This window comes from Dysidea avara, chromosome 1, assembly GCF_963678975.1.
Source record: "Dysidea avara chromosome 1, odDysAvar1.4, whole genome shotgun sequence".
NCBI lineage: Eukaryota > Metazoa > Porifera > Demospongiae > Dictyoceratida > Dysideidae > Dysidea > Dysidea avara.
Window position 1 is genome coordinate 16,293,633 of NC_089272.1, and position 20,195 is coordinate 16,313,827.

At 38.7% G+C, this 20,195-nt stretch overlaps 2 long non-coding RNA genes across 3 annotated transcripts in view; one reads left to right on the top strand and one right to left on the bottom strand.

The window, feature by feature from the left end:
• The first annotated feature begins 122 nt into the window (after positions 1 to 122).
• LOC136257906 (uncharacterized) overlaps positions 123 to 20,195 on the top strand; it is a 32,597-nt gene continuing 12,524 nt past the window's right edge. Inside the window, exons 1-4 of one of the 2 annotated variants that reach the window (XR_010702299.1) lie at positions 123 to 1,340; positions 1,396 to 1,513; positions 2,350 to 3,592; positions 3,661 to 3,707. This is a non-coding gene — a long non-coding RNA (uncharacterized lncRNA). Of the gene's footprint in view, positions 1,341 to 1,395; positions 1,613 to 2,349; positions 3,593 to 3,660; positions 3,708 to 20,195 lie in introns of both variants that reach the window. The other variant, XR_010702298.1, reaches the window with a different exon arrangement.
• Positions 3,226 to 4,043, bottom strand: LOC136257898 (uncharacterized). Its single transcript, XR_010702293.1, has 5 exons — positions 3,963 to 4,043; positions 3,842 to 3,897; positions 3,740 to 3,790; positions 3,636 to 3,686; positions 3,226 to 3,581 (listed from the first exon to the last, which is right to left on the bottom strand). It is a non-coding gene; the product is annotated as an uncharacterized lncRNA (long non-coding RNA).

A 20,195-nucleotide genomic window follows, 5' to 3' on the forward strand; every position in this document is an offset into this window, starting at 1 on the left:
CGCACAGTAGTAAGCAAATGATTCACTGGGTTCCCGGCACAGGGTTGCTTTCTCTCAAAAAGCAGAAAACAAAACATGAATTTTCAAATTCAAACTTCCCTACCAGCCAAGATAAGAAAAGCCAACTCTCCCTCATAGTGATGTGATAAGGTTGGATGCATAGTCTGTCTATGCTGTTAGTCTGGAAAGGATCTGAGACTTCTCACCATCTGGGTGAAGAACGTCAAAATTTTCGTGCGTCATTTCAAGGGATTCTCTCAATGGTACCAAAGTGCTTTCCAGTACTTCTGATGCCACACTAGCCACTTAATTTTGTTTAGAATGATGATAAAAGATGGTTCAAAACGTTTGGTAGTAGTAGTAGTTGGTATTCTGTGATTTCATATGATGCAGTATACCAGCAGCTCACCAGGAGCTCCACCCAGCTCGAATCAAAAATGAAAGATTTTGTGCATTTTTCGGTTTGTTTTGGGATGTTTTGAAGCATAATGGTGATGTAGGGTGATCTAGTGAAGATTTGAAGCTGCTGTGGAGCGTGAGAGGTGAAGTCAAATTTGGACGATTTTGCTACCTACCTTGATGCATAGCTTAGAGCGAGGCGTGGAAGCTGTGGATGAAACAATAATTGACAACCGCTATTACCAAACGTTCAGGGACATCTTTTGCCATAGTTTTAGTCTATAATTGATGATTGTTGTGGCTGCAAAAGCGCTGGAAATGGCTAGAAAGCGCGACACAATTCTTTGATGCTGCAGAAAATTTTGACGCTCGTCACCCAGATGGTGAGAAGTCTCAGATCTTTTCCAAACTAACAGCATAGACAGACCATGCACCCAACCGTATCGAAACACTATGAGGAATAGTTGGCTTCTCTTGCCCTGGGTGGTAGGGCAGTTTGAATTCGAAACTTCGTATTTCTTTGTCTGTTTTTTCAAAGGAAGCAACCCTGTGCTGGGCACCCAGCAAATCATTTACTTATTTCTGTGCGTAGTTTTCAACTACAACAACTCTGGATACGATTTGGCTAAGTAGCAAGTTTCATCCGGTCCTTTGTGTGGAGCACGAAATTTTAAAAATAAATCTTGCATCTTGTGAGATACTGAAAATGACATTTCCGTGAAGACAACAATCGTGCCTCCGGTTTCATGGTGGATCAAGCAATGGGATACTACAATGAACATCCCACAATGGTAGGGGGGTTGATTTGTAGAAGTTGATTTTTCGGATTGCGGACCCTACCTTAGTCTCAAGTCTGTGTCGCCCTATGTCGCTACACTAATGGGATAAACTAACAGAGAAAAAACAAGAGTGAACAGAGCAGACTATTTGAGGTGCTTGACGTGAGTTAACCAAATTAATCACGTGCATATGCATGCGGGTCTGCTTTAATTATAGGAACCTGCAAGAAGGCCGATTGCAAGGCGCTAGCTACTGCTTCTCGGAAAGTCTCGAGCCAACCTTGATTGCTGGACCAAAAGCAGTAGCTAACTTATTTCAACACTCAGATATAATGGCAAGTTTAGACTTCTTTAGCTAGCTACCAGCGGCGGAGGAAGTAGTTGATATGAGAGGGGGCTTCGCTGAGCTGACCCAGACTTCTTTCTATAGTTTGGTAAGGTGAGACCAAAAAAAAAAAAAAAAAAAAAAGGTCACAACCAGCTCACAAGAGCTTTCCACCTCACCAGCTACCATTTCTAGCTGATAAACTACATAAAAATCCTTACATAGCTCGCTACACACTGACTACTTTATTAGTGTGACTGCTCTATTAGAGTATCTCGATCTTTATCACGGTTTTCAGCCCCACTCCAAGAAAGATAATTTCGGTGTGATATCATTCTGAGGGGGGGCTAAGCCCCCCCTCAGCAGACCTAGGGGGGCTCCGCCGCCTATGCTAGCTACAAGCGTGCTTTAGTTAATCGGTCATTTCAAATGATATAGTAGCTACAGGGTAGACTAGCTGCATGTTTCTGAACAGAATAAAAATGAAGAGTTTGTCTATTATACCATTGTCGACACATGAGTTAGGGCCGCCAGCAAAGAAATTCTGATTTTATGCAAACCTGTTAGCTACTAGTAAGTTAACCAACTGTAGAAGACAGCCATACAGTTGCACTGTGTGAAAGCCAGTGTGCTGGTCATAGATGCTAGATCACTGGTTGTGACACTGAGAAATGTCCAATACAATGGCTAAGTATCAGTTTTAATGACTCTGTATACATGTAATTATAAACTGTCTACTACTCGCATGTAGCTGTAGCTACACTGTATGTATAATTATTACGATTAGAGTCTGAACTACATTCATTATCTACAGTATATCTAAGTATACTTTTATGTGTCTTTTAGAACTACTGGATGTATGTTCCACAAAATAGTACATTAGAAACATAAGTAGATGGAGACTCACAGTGAATTTACACACATAATGTGCAGCCGGTTACATGCAGTAACTAGATCTTCGAGTGTTTAGCGTGCAGTTTTTACATGACTATGTGCTCTAAACTCATGACTTAAGTGTGTATGAATTTTGTAGCTATACATTAATGGGTACGTACAGTATGTACTATATACATGTGTACTGAAAGCAATGCATGCGTTACCTGATGTAGCTACATTCTCTATATGAAATTGTAAAAAAAGGTATATCTTACATAATTATAAATTGGTTGGACATTGTATGAAATAAACTACAGAATGTAGCTGTGCTTTAGCTGCATAAAAGTTCTCAGATTAACTGCTAAAAAGTAGTAATGTAATCACCCTATAGTTAATATATTGTAATTGGATAATCTTATTAAATGACTCTCAAAAGTAGCCATTTTGTGTATTTAGTTACACCTTGACCTATCCAACAGAGTGATTATAGACTTGAATGGTTTTATGCATGTAACCACATATCTTGTTATTCAAAACATATATTGCATGTGTAAATACATTGTAGCTACCCAAAACGAGGTCATTAAACCACATCCAAACACTAAAGGTTATTTTCATAAATAAATATATACCACCTTAAAAGATATCAACAACAGGTGGCTATTGATGGTGAAAGCAGTGTACATGACACAATAGTAAACAATAATTCAAATGGATTATTAAAAGCTTGTAGGCTTTAGCAGATATTATTTTGTGTATCATATGAGCACTGTTAAAAGTGATGTGTTGAAATAACACCAAAACCAGGTGTAATTTGACGGTACCAAATATAACACCACCTTCTGGTGCTATATTAACCAACACATAGATGGTGCTAAAACAACATGATTATTTGGGTTGAATTTACAAGGTTTGGTTGAATTGACACTTTTAAAAATGTAATAATAGCACTCTAAAATGCAATAGTAGCATCTGTTACAACTGAGTTCTATAGTTGAGTTCTTAATTCATCATATCATCTTCAAATATCCAGGCAGTGATCTCTAGTGCAAAAAGACAAAGACACTGGCTTCTGCCACTCTTGATCCTGATATCCTCATATCTGAAGGTTCTCCTCCATCTAGATCTTTTGAATGCTGTTCAGGTGGCTGCCATTGAAGTAACTATGCCACTACCAAGTGATTGGAATAGTCTTGAAATAGCTATATAAAAGGTAAGTAATTACAAAACAGTATGTGTATGTTCTTACTACATACCATGTTCACTGTCACATGTTATCAGCACAAAATCTTTCTTCCACCTCAAATCTAAAAAAATATCAAATAAAGGTATGGCTAAAATTATGAATTGTTTAACATACTTGTTGTCTTACTGTAGCATTTGTTCAGCTGAATCAAACATGCCCATTTATCTAAAGATCAGAGCAATTACATACAAACAATTAAAATTGTTGTATGCATACCTGAAAAAGAGACTGCCACTTTTTCATTGCACATAATCAGTTTCCACTTCTGTGACCTATAGCAAGAGAAGCATAATACTTAATATATTGCTACTACAAACCAAAAGCAAGTTGGTTGTACCTTTGACTATTGATGCATGTTTATATAGTAGTCTACAATAAGCTTTCTCAATGGACGGTGAATGTTAATATCAAATGATTTCTAGACAATACTTATCTAATCCAAAACAAGCCAAGCTGTAAAAAAAGTGTGCGGCCCTCAAAAAGGCTATGGTGAAAAAAGATGTGAAATCCAAGGTGGCGGCCAAGAAATGGCTGTGATGGTAGGTTAATGGTAAAAATTTTGATAACAACAATTCAGGTGAATTTTGGTGCCGCTTGGTCAATTGGCACAAAATTCACCTGAATTGTCGTTATTAAAATTTTTACCATTAACCTACCATCACAGCCATTTCTTGGCCACCGCCTTGGATTTCACATCTTTTTTCACCATAGCCTTTTTGAGGGCCGCACACTTTTTTTTACAGCTTGGCTGTTTTGGATTAGATTTCACTTCTTTTTGTATTTGTATACCCCAAAGCCGGCCTATGGCCTGCTTTGGGACTTTTTTAACCTATCTTTTTTTCTTTACCACAGGAAGAAGAAAAGATGAAGCAGATGTACCTTAAATATTTCTGATGTTATCAGTAAATGTACAAATTATATATATAATACATATATTTATTACAGAACTGTCCATGGTGGTTTCTGTGTAATTGAACACTCTTCAAGGCAACTTCTTCTAGCTGATCTCTCTACAGGGTGATTTGTTTGTAGCTAAACTATCAACAAGGTAACTTCTTCTAGCTGTTCTCTCTACAGGGTGATTTATTTGTAGCTGGATTCTGTATAGGTGATTTTTTGCTGCTGAGCTCTTTACAGAATGGTTTCTTTGTAGCTGAACTCTCTACAAGGTAACTTCTTCTAACTGATCTCTCTACAGGGAGATTTGTTTGTAGCTGAACTCTCTACAGGTGATTTGTTTGCAGCTGAACTATCTAGATGATGGTTTCTTTGTAGCTGAACTCTCTACAAGGTAATTTCTTCTAGCTGAACTCTCTACATGGTAGTTTCTTTGTAGCTGAACTCTCTACAAGGTAACTTCTTCTAACTGATCTCTATACAGGGAGATTTGTTTGTAGCTGAACTCTCTAGTGGTGATTTGTTTGCAGCTGAACTCTCTACATGGTGGTTTCTTTGTAGCTGAACTCTCTACAAGATAACTTCTTCTAACTGATCTTTCTACAGGGCAATTTGTTTGTGGCAGAATTTTCTACAGGATGATTTCTTTGCAGCTGAACTCTCTACATGGTGGTTTCTTTTTACTGTAGCTGAACTCTCTACAAGGTAATTTCTTCTAGCTGATCTCTCTACAGGGTGATTTGTTTGTAGCTGAATTCTATACAGGTGATTTTGTTTGCAGCTGAGCTCTTTACAGAATGGTTTCTTTGTAGCTGAACTTTCTACAAGGTAACTTCTTCTAACTGAACTCTCTACAGGGAGATTTGTTTGCAGCTGAGCTCTCTTCATGATGGTTTCTTTGTAGCTGAACTCTCTACAAGGTAACTTCTTCTAGCTGAACTCCCTACATGGTGGTTTCTTTGTAGCTGAACTCTCTACAAGGTGACTTCTTCTAGCTGATCTTTCTACAGGGTGATTTGTTTGTAGCTGATTTTTCTACAGGGTGATTTGTTTGCATCTGTACTCTCTATATGGTGGTTTCTTTGTAGCTGAACTCTCTACAAGGTGACTTCTTCTAGCTGATCTCTCTACAGGGTGATTTGTTTGTAGCTGAACTCTCTTCATGATGGTTTCTTTGTAGCTGAACTCTCTACAAGGTAACTTCTTCTAACTGAACTCTCTACAGGGAGATTTGTTTGCAGCTGAACTCTCTTCATGATGGCTTCTTTGTAGCTGAACTCTCTACAAGGTAACTTCTTCTAGCTGAACTCCCTACATGGTGGTTACTTTGTAGCTGAACTCTCTACAGGTGATTTGTTTGCAGCTGAACTCTCCACATGATGGTTTCTTTAAATTTGTAGCTGAACTCTCTACAAGGTAACTTCTTCTAGCTGATCTCTCTACAGGGTGATTTGTTTGTAGCTGAATTCTGTACAGGTGATTTGTTTGCAGCTGAGCTCTTTACAGAATAGTTTCTTTGTAGCTGAACTCTCTACAAGGTAGCTTCTTCTAACTAAACTCTCTACAGGGAGATTTTTTTGCAGCTGAACTCTCTTCATGATGGTTTCTTTGTAGCTGAACTCTCTACAAGGTAAGTTCTTCTAGCTGAACTCCCTACATGGTAGTTTCTTTGTAGTTGAACTCTCTACAAGGTGACTTCTTCTAGCTGATCTTTCTACAGGGTGATTTGTTTGTAGCTGAATTCTGTACAGGTGATTTGTTTGCAGCTGAGCTCTTTACAGAATGGTTTCTTTGTAGCTGAACTCTCTACAAGGTAGCTTCTTCTAGCTGATGTCTCCACAAGGTCACTAGTTTGTAGTTGAACTTTCTACATGGTAGATTCTTTGTAACTGAACTCTCTACTAGGTAACTTCTTCTAGCTGATCTCTCTACAGGGAGATTGGTTTGTAGCTGAACTCTCTACAGTTGATTTGTTTGCAGCTGAACTCTCCACATGATGGTTTCTTTGTAGATGAACTCTCTACAAGGTAACTTCTTCTAGCTGATCTCTCTACAGGGTGATTTGTTTGTAGCTGAACTATCAACAAGGTAACTTCTTCTAGCTGATTTCTCTACAGGGTGATTTGTTTGTAGCTGAATTCTGTACAGGTGATTTGTTTGCAGCTGAGCTCTTTACAGAATGGTTTCTATGGAGCTGAACTCTTTACAAGGTAACTTCTTCTAGCTGATGTCTCTACAGGGTCACTAGTTTGTAAATGAATTCTCTACATGGTGGTTTCTTTGTAACTGAACTCTCTACGAGGTAACTTCTTCTAGCTGATCTTTCTATAGGGTGATTTGTTTGTAGTGGAATTCTGTAAAGGTAATTTTTTTGCAGCTGAGCTCTTTACAGAATGGTTTCTTTGTAGCTGAACTTACAAGGTAACTTCTTCTAGCTGATGTCTCTACAAGGTCACTAGTTTGTAAATGAATTCTCTACACGGTGGTTTCTTTGTAACTGAACTCTCTACAAGGAAACTTCTCCTAGCTGATCTCTCTACACGGAGATTTGTTTGTAGCTGAACTCTCTACAGGTGATTTGTTTGCAGCTGAACTCTCCACATGATGGTTTCTTTATAGCTGAACTCTCTACAAGGTAACTTCTTCTAGCTGATCTCTCTACAGGGTGATTTGTTTGTAGCTGAATTCTGTACAGGTGATTTGTTTGCAGCTGAGCTCTTTACAGAATGGTTTCTATGTAGCTGAACTCTTTACAAGGTAACTTCTTCTAGCTGATGTCTCTACAGGGTCACTAGTTTGTAAATGAATTATCTACATGGTGGTTTCTTTGTAACTGAACTCTCTACAAGGAAACTTCTCCTAGCTGATTTCTCTACACGGAGATTTGTTTGTAGCTGAACTCTCTACATGATGGTTTTTTTGTAGCTGAGCTCTCTACAAGGTAACTTCTTCTAGCTGATCTCTCTACAGGGCGATTTTTTTGTAGCTGAACTCTCTACATTGTGGTTTCTTTGTAGCTGAACTCTACAAGGTGATTTCTTCTAGCTGAATTATCTCTATAGTTGCATGAATTCCCTACAAGGTAACTTCTTCTAGCTGATCTCTCTACAGGGTGAATTGTTTGTGACTGATCTCTCTACAGGGTGACTTGTTTGTAGCTGATCTCTATACAGGTTACTTGTTTCTAACTGATCTCTTGAATTCAACTTTTTCAACTCTCTCCAACTTTTTTACTTTCTCCCACAATACACAAACTAGAGGTCACGCATATAAATTACTTAAGCCCCCTGCCCACCTTTCATGTCGGGTCAACTATTTTGGTACTAGAGTAATTAATGATTGGAACAATCTTACGAGTGATATTGTAGGAAATTCTTTATTAAATAATTTTAAATCAGCTATAGATAATTACTTTTATGACTATAGATTTATGTTAATGTAATAATTATATTCATAGTTAATTTTGTTCATTGCATCTAATTTATGTTTGTATATGTATGTAATTGAATGGGTGTACAGGCTTCTAAGCCTCAACCCAAATCACATCATAATCATAATCATAATTCTCTTCGGGTGACTGCTCTATTAGGATGACTGCTCTATTAGGATGACTGCTCTATTAGGATGACTGCTCTATTAGAGTATCTCGATCTCGCACTTGCTACACCAAGTTGGATTTCTTGTTATAACTCTGTGGCTTTAAGTCTGATTCTTCTACACCATTGAAGAGCCTTTCTAAGATGATAACTCCATCTGTACAGCGATTTTCAAAGCATTACCCCAAGCGGTTTACCTGGTAGGCGTGGCAAGCAGTCGTTTTTTATTAGCTAATCTCGATTGCGTAATTGTTACACACTGTTGGTTTTTTCGTTGTATCTTCCTGGTTTTTAGCTCGATTTCTTTCAAACCACAAAAGGTTTGAGGTTCAATAGTTAACCTATTCACCCACCGATTTTCAGCTTCTTCCCATACGCGGTTTACCCTGTAAGCGTGACAACATATTGGTGTTATTTTTCGTGAGTAATCGCTCATAACTCTTTGCCTGTTTATTGTATTCTAGCCAATGTTGGTACAGAGATGCGCCTTTATACCCCCCTTCTGTGTGCCAAATTTCAAGGCGATCGGATATGGCGTTCGCGTTTTATAGCAGTTTTTTTAAGTGTGCGAAAAGAGAAAGAAAAATAAGAAGAAAAACGAAGAAACTAAGCCAATTTTTGAAGTCGCATATCTCGGGAACGCTTGAAGCGATTTCGCTCAAATTTGGAATGTGGAGTGCTGAAGGTAGAGGGAGTGTCCACAGCAAAAATCGTCTTGTTTCATCAAGGCAGCACAGAGCTACGGAGGTGCGCAAATTGCGTTTTCTTTCCTCCTGTCAATATACTCACGGGTGTTACGCGCCGGCTTCTTGGGCCGCACGACACACTACCGTGTGTCTTGATTATTAGCTATTCAAATGTGCATCGTTCTTTTTTTCATTTTCTTCGTCATCGCATCCCATTGAAGCGATTTTCTTTCAACCATGAAGTCGTATTGTAAAAGGGCTGCGGCTATCGGGGGCTTTTTACGTGCATTTAATTTCGCTAAAAGTTGTTTGTTAGTTTATGAGATCGCTTTTGTGCTCTTTGAAGATTCAAACTTGCCGCCATGACGTCAAGGTGTGAGGCGCCCGCCTCAATTCCCAAACTCAAACAGTGTGGAAGTGGGCAAGGTCATTAGCCATAGCGAGCTGGCTGATTTGATAGCCACTGTACTGTCAACTCTTGGTTTAATTGTGAGCAGTCACTAATTTGTTTTAATTTCGCCACGGTATGCCTCCACTGACTCGTCAGCGTGACTCCGGCCCATGCAGCAGTGGCGTAACTAGACTTGTACCAACACCAGGGCCCAGTGTAATAAGTTGAAGTATTCACAAGTAAAGCTATTGATATATAGTCGAATTATCGAAACGATAATTATTTATAGATGCACTTATACCAATAACCTGGCAGCTTGAAGTGATTTTACAATTACAAAAGGTAATATAGTTGTTTTGCAGCCAAAAATGTGTGAGGTTTCGATCGATTATTCAGTGAAATAATATTATTAAGTTTTCTACTACTAGATTGCTAATTCCGTGGGCGTTACTTGATAGCTGACACCCAGGCCCGGGTTTAGTTACGCCACTGCCATGCAGGGCCGTACATAGCCATAGCCAGCTGTTTCATACCCGCTGTAGTGATACAGTTGAAGTAATTTACTGCTACATTACCCGTGCACGTCTCTAATCCCGCCCCAGCCCTTCAGTGCCTGTGAAACTTCAGTGTTGACTTAAAAGGCCTGCGCATCACCTTTCAGTCACAGCACTTCGTAGACCCTCGTGCAACCATTCACAATTATAGAAACTCTTTAATGATAGCATGATATATTGTAATAGTAATCATTTACATCCCATAAAATAAAATAAAAACTGACTACAATAGCACAAGAAGCCAGATACAATAGTGTTTGGCTATGAATCGAAGTATACCACCAAGAGTTCATAATGTAGTAGTGGGGTCTTGCAATTGGTACCACATATTATTTTTTCTTTACCATTTGCGTGATTTGTCCATTGACCATAAACTCACCCGCCAACAGTCACAACATCAGTATCCACCCTGCATATACAGAAAGGGATACAGTATGGTAAGGCACAGCTAACTAAAAACATGTAATCATAGTCAGACTAACATGTCAACAAACACTTACTTCCACTATTATGATTATTGTTAAATTGAGCATCCAACATAGTCATTCCCAAGATGTATTCAGCATACTGCAGCAGTTGATGACCAATTTTGGAGTATATTACTTGAATTTTTTTGCACCTACATTGTTGACATAACAATTTTTTGTTGCTAGGAGACATATAAACTATGAGGGACTAATGGTAATAGCATAATGGTAAACAAGTTACAACAGCAAAGGAAATTTTAATAAACTAGCAGTGATTGGATAATTGATAGATAAAAGTAGAAGACAATTTATAGTTTTCCAGTCCTGATTGTTTGAGGATAAGCACATTAGCTGCTATAAGCATGAAAAAAGCAAGACAGACTAAATTTCAACACAAGGTTTATGATGCAAACTCATTATGTACCCACCAATGTGTTACCCTACCACTCCCCTTGGGTGTAAATGGGGCTTTACAAGGCAAATTGACATGAAACTGCTGCTTCACTATGGGGCATTTGACAATCATCCTAGTACTTTTTCTACGCTATGTCAAATCCCCCACGTTGCAACTGGAGTCAATGGTGGGGATTCAACACAATAGGTTTGCCCTACCATGGGGCATTTAACATTCGGTTGTGCCCATTATAGCCCCATATATGTCCGACGGAGGGGAGGGGGTAGTAGGGTAATACATTGATACGTGCATTATCTATGGTATGGTGCATCTACAGGGATAAGTTGATTAAGCCCATACCTTGCGGGCCTAAGCATGTTCCTCTCCTGTTTTGAAAACTAATCTTTCATTGCCTGCCCCTAACTGGAGTTTGCCTGACACCTTCAACATCACAAAAAGGTATCTAAAATGGTTAATTTAGCTTTGACCATTGGCACACTGTAAATTCAGAAGTGTGAAGTTCATCATACTAAGTGACTGCAGGAGTCATACCACCAATTTACAGTGCAAACTACAAGACTCAACAATTATATCAGAGTATACATAACTCTATATATCTGCCCAGTTACTATATAGTAGGGTCCATGATTGTCTCAGATCTGCTCATATTATTATCACATCAATCAATTGATGTATAGTAATTACAGTATACTATATGTACGCATTGAGCTGAGCCCTCAAAAATATTAACTCATTTGTAGTATTGACTTACCCACTAATCATTCAAATGCCTGACACATTATTTATAGCCAAAGTTTTCACCATACATTATAGGAAGCCATAATCTTTGTTGTCATTACCAACCATCTTAATGAGCCTTATCCGCAATTACGTCACAACGCGAAAATAACGCAAAAATGGCGAAAAGTGTGGGGGGCAAGTGGGATACTTTGTATGGAAGGGATAACGTTTCGAGATGTTCCACGTGAAGAAAGCATGAGAAAACTCTGGTGAGGCTTATTAACTATCTTACTATGTAGGGGCACGCATTTTCGTACTTCTCGAGTAGTCCTACGGTCTGCTTTTGGTTTCTTCCCAATGGCTCTCTGTACAAAAGACCCCCACACTTTTCGCCATTTTTGCGTTGTGACGTAATTGCGGATAAGGCTCATTGGTTGAAACATTGAGAAAAATCCTCTTTCGTCATGTTTTAGCTGTTTTCTCAGGGTTCAGCTCAACTTGTTCGCGGTCTGACCCACACAGCTAGAACAATCCAGCTAGCTACGAGGCTCTGGCCTACACAAGCCTAGTATATAATCCCAGGAAGCTACTATGGCATAGGAGATTCCTGTCTAAAATTACGACGGTAGTTATATAGCCGTTTACAGTGACTTAGCTCAGTATATACACGAACTTACCCGGCAATTCGCTGGGAGAACAGTGTGATGCATTCAGTGCCATCAAGCGACATGTCCATTCCGAGGCATATACATTCAGCAACAACTCGCAGCTGATTCGGCTCCGCTTGTCACGCACAGATTTCGACTAGATTAATTATATCACCAACCTACTGCTTCAGCAAGAACAGTAGCCTCGACTTTGCCAGTTCTTATTTACATGAAACATCACGTGCAGGGGCGATTCTAGAGATTTTGCTGAGTGGTTTCCAAAAAAAATTATGGACCATAGTGTATGATTTGCACACTGATAATCAGGTGATTTAAGGGTGGCACACTGGAGTCACCGCACAGTGCACGAAGTGCACTCAGCGAAATGCGAAGCATGAGCCCTCTAGGGGGGTCTGGGGGCATGCCCCCCCAGGAAATTTTTAAAAATTATGATAGTTGAAATTGAATCTGAATGCATTTTCAGGCATCTCACTATGCTCACAAAGTGTAAAAAATTCTATTCAATCTGAATAAAACAACTTATTTTCTTATAAGAGATACATGTACAACAGAGGTAGTAAAGTACAGTAGCTACACAACAATATAAAAGTAAAAATTATTATAATCTTCTCCATTTTCATGCACCCGGAATGTTTTGTAGCAAAGAGAGTTATCACTTTGTCAATGTCAATGTCTATTATGGCGATGGATGTTCATCAGCGCTAAGCCAATGAAGCCAAGCATAAACAAAGGATTGCTTTTCCCTATATTTGTGTGTGATGGAAAGCAAGTACCTTTTAAATTAGTTGGCTTAATATGATTGGTAATTGCATTCAGCCGCTTGTGATCACTTAACCTTTTACCAACATATGAACTAAAATCATTTGGTATAGTAGGATTTATAAGGTGGTGCAGTAGAATAGTACTTAAACAATCTTAAGAATTAATGCAGTCCTTGTTTGCACCCATGTCTTCAATTGTCGCTTCATTAGATACTTCAATTATGTCTTCATCAGAACTGTCATCTGAATCTAGATCATACAAACAGTCTCTTCTTCATATTCTCCTAACTGCCCTCACAAACATCAGAACCTACAGACATGCACAAGATTAACTGCTAGCACTATATCCTATAGCGTAATAATGTAAACACCTCATTCTTGGTTGTTTGCAATACTAAGCACGACTACGTAGTTGTTACTTGCTAACGCTGAGGTTGAGCATTTGAACACACTACTCCAATTAGCTAGCAGCATTTGATAACTCACAATTCTTTGTAATGAGCTGCATCTAGCTATATTTAATGAAGTCACTAGCCTTGCTATTAAAAAAACATTCTTTCACAAAGCCAAACTGTATAATTGTAATTGCTATTTCACTAGGCATAGGGACTCATGCATGGATATCCATGCAAAGGGTAGCTACTGCAGTGGCAGAGGAAGTAGTTGATATGTGGGGGGCTGACCAGGAGCGGATAAATGAAAAAAAAAAGGTCACAGCCAGCTGACAATAGCTGCCCACCTCACCAGGCCAGCTACACATTTATAGCTGATAAACTATATAAAATCCTTACATGGCTCACTAAACACTGCTCTAATACTGTGACTACTTTATAGAGTGACTGCTCTATTAGAGTATCTCGATCTTTACAAAGGTTTTCAGCCCCACTCCAAGAAGGATAATTTCGGCGTGACCCCCTCAACAGACTGAGGGGTGTTCAGTCCCCTAGCCCCTCCCCCCCTTTCCACCGCCTATGAGCTACTGTCTAGCTCTCCTAGACAAGTAATACACAGAGATCACTTACAGGGTACCTATCCTCAGTCAGGCTTTTTGAGCTTCTGTATTCGCCAAACTGCTTCTCATCTTCTTCTAACAGTTCTGCCACGTGGCACATGGAGTAAAATCAAATGTCGCGTGGTGTGCTTTAATTACAATAATCATAAAAATTCTGAGTGGTTTCCGGAAACCCCAGAAACCCCCCTAAAACCGCGCCTGATCACGTGAGATATCATGTGAGTCCTTGCGGGAATTTGAACATTATTTTCACAGTTTAAATTTTCTCTTAGCAAGTCACTTTTAGTAGCATTTCTAAACACTGAACTTGGAAGTTTTTGCTACTAATTTAGCTAGCTAATCTGTTGCTGAAGCTGTTATTATGCATGCATGCATGCATGCAGTGTCTCCTGTGTAATATAATACCTAACTGTAAGTATGTTCTCTATTCAACAAAAAGTAGTGATATCCTGTGCCAAAAACAGCCCAGCTATAAAAAAAGGCAAGGCCAAGAATGCACAAGTACATGCTCATGGAGTAACTACAACCAAAAGACATGATATCAAAATCTGGCCAAGAAAGCATTTACAGTATAGGCACTTTTGTGCATTCATTTTCTATATGCTTCACATTATCACATCCAGCTAGTTGTACATGTGTGCTTGCAATATAAACAATACTACTGAGACGATAAAAGATATTACACTGTATTGGTACCAAAATTAATTTAACTAAAAATTTACAATTGGTTTCTACTTGGCCATCTTTTTGCACTGTATATTAAAATAAAAGATGGCCAAGTAGAAACCAATTGTAAATTTTTAGTTAAATTAATTTTGGTACCAATACAGTGTAATATCTTTTTTCATCTCAGTAGTATTGTTTATATTGCAAGCACACATGCACAACTACCTGGATGTGATAATGTGAAGCATATAGAAAATGAATGCACAAAAGTGCCTATACTGTAAATGCTTTCTTGGCCAGATTTTGATATCATGTCTTTTGGTTGTAGTTACTCCATGAGCATGTACGTGTGCATTCTTGGCCTCGCCTTATTTTACAGCTGGGATGTTTTTGGCACAGGTTATTTAGTTACAGCTAAAATTGTTAGATGCAGGATTCTTGGAACAACGGGAACAGGGACAAAGGTAATGGAAACAATAGTCTCGCGTGGCCAGACCACTTTTTTTTGTCGTTGGGTAGGGAGAAAAAAGGGTCTGGTCCGGTTCGAATCCCACACTCATCTTGACACTACCCAGATAATTGGGTAGTGTTAACTAAAGAAACGTAATATATCAAAGACGCAAGCGGCTACTATTTAAAGATGCATCATGTTTCTTTAGTTAACACTACCAAATTATCCGGGTAGTGTCAAGACGAGTGTGGGATTCAAATCAGACCAGACCCTTTTTTTCCCCTACCCAATGACAAAGAGAAAAAAGCGGTCTGGCCACACGAGACTATGGAAACAAGGAGAATTGTCAAAGTTAACTAAGAAATTATTCCATAAAATTCCTTCAATTTCTGTTATATTACAGCTAGCTAATGATTGTGTATGATCAATTATTGGCAGAGAGTTCCATAGTCTAGGTAGGCGAAAACATAGGAGTTCATAGCGGCATTTGTATGGGCTGTCTTGTGGTGTAGTTTGGTGCCAGAAGTTCTAGTAGAACCAGTATTGTTGAAGTTGACATAGTTCAAGATATTGAACTTATCTGTAGGCAGTGTTGGGGGTAACGCGTTACGTAATATTATTACTTTTGTGGTAACTAAATAAAATAACGAAATACGCTATAAAAACAGGTAATATAACTTAAGTTACTTTACTTACAAATGTAACACATTACCTAAGTAATATAGTTACTGTAACGAATCTAATATTATGTAATATTATTACTACAAGTAACGAAGTTACTAACGTCGTTACTGATCCACTGAGTAATACCTAACCATAATGAAGTAATGAAGCCTACTGAATGAAGCTTATTCACCAGCTTCTTACTTATAACCAAGATTTGCACATTGTCCAACAACACAATCATGTCACGTGATAACGTGGTAGTTTCACACATGACAGCTTAAGGCTGTGGACACAAAGTAATATAATATGTGACCCGGTCTGACAAAACCGGGCTTATCGCCTATTTAAAAGTATCTAGAAATGCCGGTTTTAAGTATTTAGTGTGTTGTAGCTCGCCAATGGTTGAAGCTATGTGTGCCAAATTTTCACATGTTTTACACCAATTCCTTACCTTCCAGAGCATCCACTGTACAAGTAGCCAACAACTAAGTTTCCCGCCATTTTAGATAGTTTTTAAACCAAGGTTGACTGTATCAGGCAAGCTGCAAATTGGGTGGGAGGTGGGGGCCCTGGAAGGCGGGCGAGATGGTGTTCAAAAATTGAAAAGGAAGGCCGAGGGATGAATTTGGCCAAGTTTTGAGCCATTGAAGTCTCAAAACTGGCTAAAATGAAAGGAAATTTACAGCAGAGGTACTTATTCAACTCCACAGAGCTGTACAGCCACATACAGTCATTCCCAGGCTGACCAGAGCTCCATTAAGGCCCCACACCACACGTACGGATCGCCACTGGGCTCGGGAAAAGCAGCCAGCAAAACCAGACCACTCAAGTCTTAGCTGATTTTAAGTGTGGAATTAGATAGTTTATTCATGTAGCTGTGTGTCCTGGGTGAAAAATGGAATCTGCTGACATGGGAAATAAGACCGGTTTCCTCAGACTGGGTCACATATTTAATATTATAGTTACTTTATTTTATGGTTAATATGTAACTGTAACTAAATAGTTCAGTTGCAAGTGATATGTAATATGTAACTAGTTACTTTTACAAGTAACTGTCCCAACACTGCCTGTAGGAGTTTTAAGTGATTTGATGAAAAAAATCATGTCAGCTATTTTGTAAATATACATCAATGGCAACATACCAAGTTGGGTCAATCTAGTCCTGTAGTCTGAAGTATAATCAGAGAGTATGAATTTAGTAGCACACCTTTGTACCTTGTCAATTAATTCAATTTCTTTCAACACATAAGGTCTCCACAATGTGGAGCAGTATAACAGTTTAGATCACACTTACAGTGTGTAAAGGGATTTTCTAGCCTGAGGACAATGCGAATCCTTGAATACCCTATGTAATAGTCCAAGTGACTTGTAGGCTTTAGAGGAAATCATTTCATAATGCTTTCTCCGTGATAATGAGTTAGTGAAAATAATCCCTATCTTTTCAACTTGAGGATTCTTTAATTATGTGGTCATTTATGATGTACTGAGAGTTGAATTCATGATGGAAGCTCATGAATACAAATTTAGAGAGGTTAAATGACAGATGATTGTTAATAGTCCAATTAAATAAAGAGTTAAGATCTTCTTGAAGCTGCTATATGTCCAGTACGGAAATGATTTGCCGAAAGGACTTCGTATCATCTGCAAATTCAAATAGTTGAGATATGATGGTAGATGGCAGATCATTTATAAAGATTAGGAAAAGCAAAGTACCCAGAATGCTTCCCTGAGGAGCACCAGAGATTACAGGTAGGCAATCTGACAGGCAGTTCTCAACAGCAGGGCCGCCCACAGGGGGGGGCAACTGGGGCATTTTGCCCCGGGCCCCAGCCTGAAAGGGGCCCCAGGAGGCCCCATGAAGGGCCCCCTGAATACCTGTTTAAAAGATCGATAGACTCTACTCTAATAGAACAGTCAGATCTAAATACTCTAATAGAGCAGTCACAGTATTCTTCAGAGGAGCAGTGTAGCAGGCTTATAGATAAGGAGATATGGTTGGTGATGGGTAGTTATTGTCATTGTCAGCAGGTTGTGACCTTTTTTTTTTTTTTTTTTTTTTGGTCTTCAACTTACAGCTTGGGTGAAGGGCCCCACTTTAACTCTTTGCCCTGGGCCTCTTAATTTCTCTGGGCGGCCCTGCTCAACAGAGACATGCTGGGATCTGTTACTTAAACAGCTGTTAAGCCAATTCCATAGAGCGCCTGTGATTCCTATGTTCCATAATTTAACCAATAATTCATTGTGTGGCACAGGCTTTCCTGAAGTCAATGTAGATGGTGTCTATTTCTTCCCTCGAAGTGATTAGCTGATGAAAGTAGATGAGAAGTTGTTGATGAGTTGAAGCATTACTTTGAAAACCAAATTGATGCGGAGTAATGGAGAGAGCTATTGTATCTATCACTTTGTCATAAAATAATCTTTCTAGCACTTTAGAGATGACACAAAGGAGTGAAATTGGTCGATAGTTGGTAACAGAAGTTTTGCCTCCAGATTTGAACACAGGAATTATTTTGTGTGTTTTCTGTTTAGAGGGTAAGTTTCTGCTATGCAAGCTGGTTGTGAAAAGGTGGTGGATGCGTAAAGCAAAGGCGAAAGCACAATTCTTTAAGATAACAGGTGCGATGTTGCCTCTAGCCTTGTTCGGGTTGAGGTTGTTGAGAGCATCCATCACTTCTTGCTCTGTAAAGTAAATCAAGTCCAGATGATTTACAGGAACAGTTAGTTGTGTTGCATCAGGTAGACAGTAGTCACTTGAGGTAAAAATGGAATAAAAGTACTGACTAAATAGTTCAGCTTTATTAAATTCAGCATCAGCTGTAGTAGCATTATGGTGAAGTTGAGGGGGAAGGATGTGTGATTTGACAAACTCTCAAATAAATCGAAAATTTTTTGGATCATTCTTGGTAGAAAGTTGTATGTAAGATCCTGTTCATATCTAGACTAGACTGCAATGCTGGCAGATTGGAAAGATTGTTGAGCTTTTGATAATGGTTGAAAGTTATTAGCTGTTGGATTTTTAGTATATTTGTGCTGAATTGTACAAAGACACTTGAGAGAGTGACGTAACTGTGGAGTAAACCAGAATAGAAACTGACGGGTACATATCCTTGTCTTAGGGATATATAGATCTATTAACAGACATGATATAACTCCTCAGGATGTGCCATATTTCTTAGACATCAGAAGAATTGTAAGGTCACAATTAAGTAAGTATTTGTAAATCTGTGATAGTCACCTCTGTTAAAGTTAAATCTTCCTTGATGGTTGAGGATGACACAGTAAGTTTGAAACTAGCCATGAATATAATGAACAGCTACATGATTTGCTCAGCATGATTGCGTGTGCATAACTAAGACGAGGCCAAAGTCAGTACAAGAAGTCTGCCACTTAGCACTTGCATGGTAGCTAAATAATTCAGTAGCAATCACTGGGTTGTAATGCTAATGTACATAGCTAGCCAAAGTGCTAAGTTACGATTAAAAAGTGGGAATTGTGACCTTCAAGACCAGTGTAGGATACACAAACTGTATTCCATTGGGGAATAGTTCTTGGTAGGAATGAGTAGAGGAAAACCTACACTCACAAAGGATCTGGCTACACCAGACTCAATGCCCTGGCTGTAATTGTAGACCATGTACAGTATAATCTAGGCTGGGCTGTGATCATCAATAAAATCACATATGCATCATTTTGGAGTCAGAAATATATGCGCTCTATGCTAGGAAAGTGTTTATAACGATAATTCGAAGAGGTTGTACTGGAAGGTAGAGTATTGATATCATAAAGTAAGTTACTGGGTAAAACTACACAACATGTTTGTGCTGTGGCTGCTGAAGAACGATTTTCAAAATAGAGCATTCAAAAATTTAGCCCTTACTTTTTTAAATGTTGTCAAACCCAATTGCAAAGCCACAACAATTTTTTACAAAACCATTCCCAAAACCACACAAGGTCTATGGAAAGTACAATCTGAAATCAATCAGTTAGGTTTGGTGGTCATTAATTTTCAAATATTTTAGAATTAAGTTGAGCAAAGGTTTCACATAATATTTTTAATTGATTTGAAGTTTGAATAGTTCTGATGGTAAAATAGCTCCAAGCAAGATGGCCAATAAGTATAATATAACACTTTAAGCACCACCTATGCTTGTGTGTACATAAGAATGTAGCACTCAGGAGATGTCTTGGGACAAATACAGCTCTCGGCTTTGCCTCATGCTGTATTGGCCTCTCTACACACCCCTTGTGCTATATTTTTCATACACATACATGGAAGTGCTTTAACTATAGCATACAGTACTACCAAGAGTACATAATAATAGAGTAGGGAGGAGAAGGTCTAACTTCAGTGGATTCACCAAACTCACTGTGCTCAGACCTTGCGCAATCAACTATAGCCACCAAAGGTGACAAATGGCTTGCTCTATGAAGGAGGTTGTAGCACTTCTACTGCTTCAATTAGGAAATATCAACAGTCTTCTGTTCACTTAAAGGTATTGATTTATTACTAGAATTTTTATGGATTGAAGTAGGAGGGTTTTAACAGTGTATTTGTATGGAGTATATTGATAGTTAGACACTCTCCTCCCTCTTCTATTATTATGTACTCTTGGTACTACT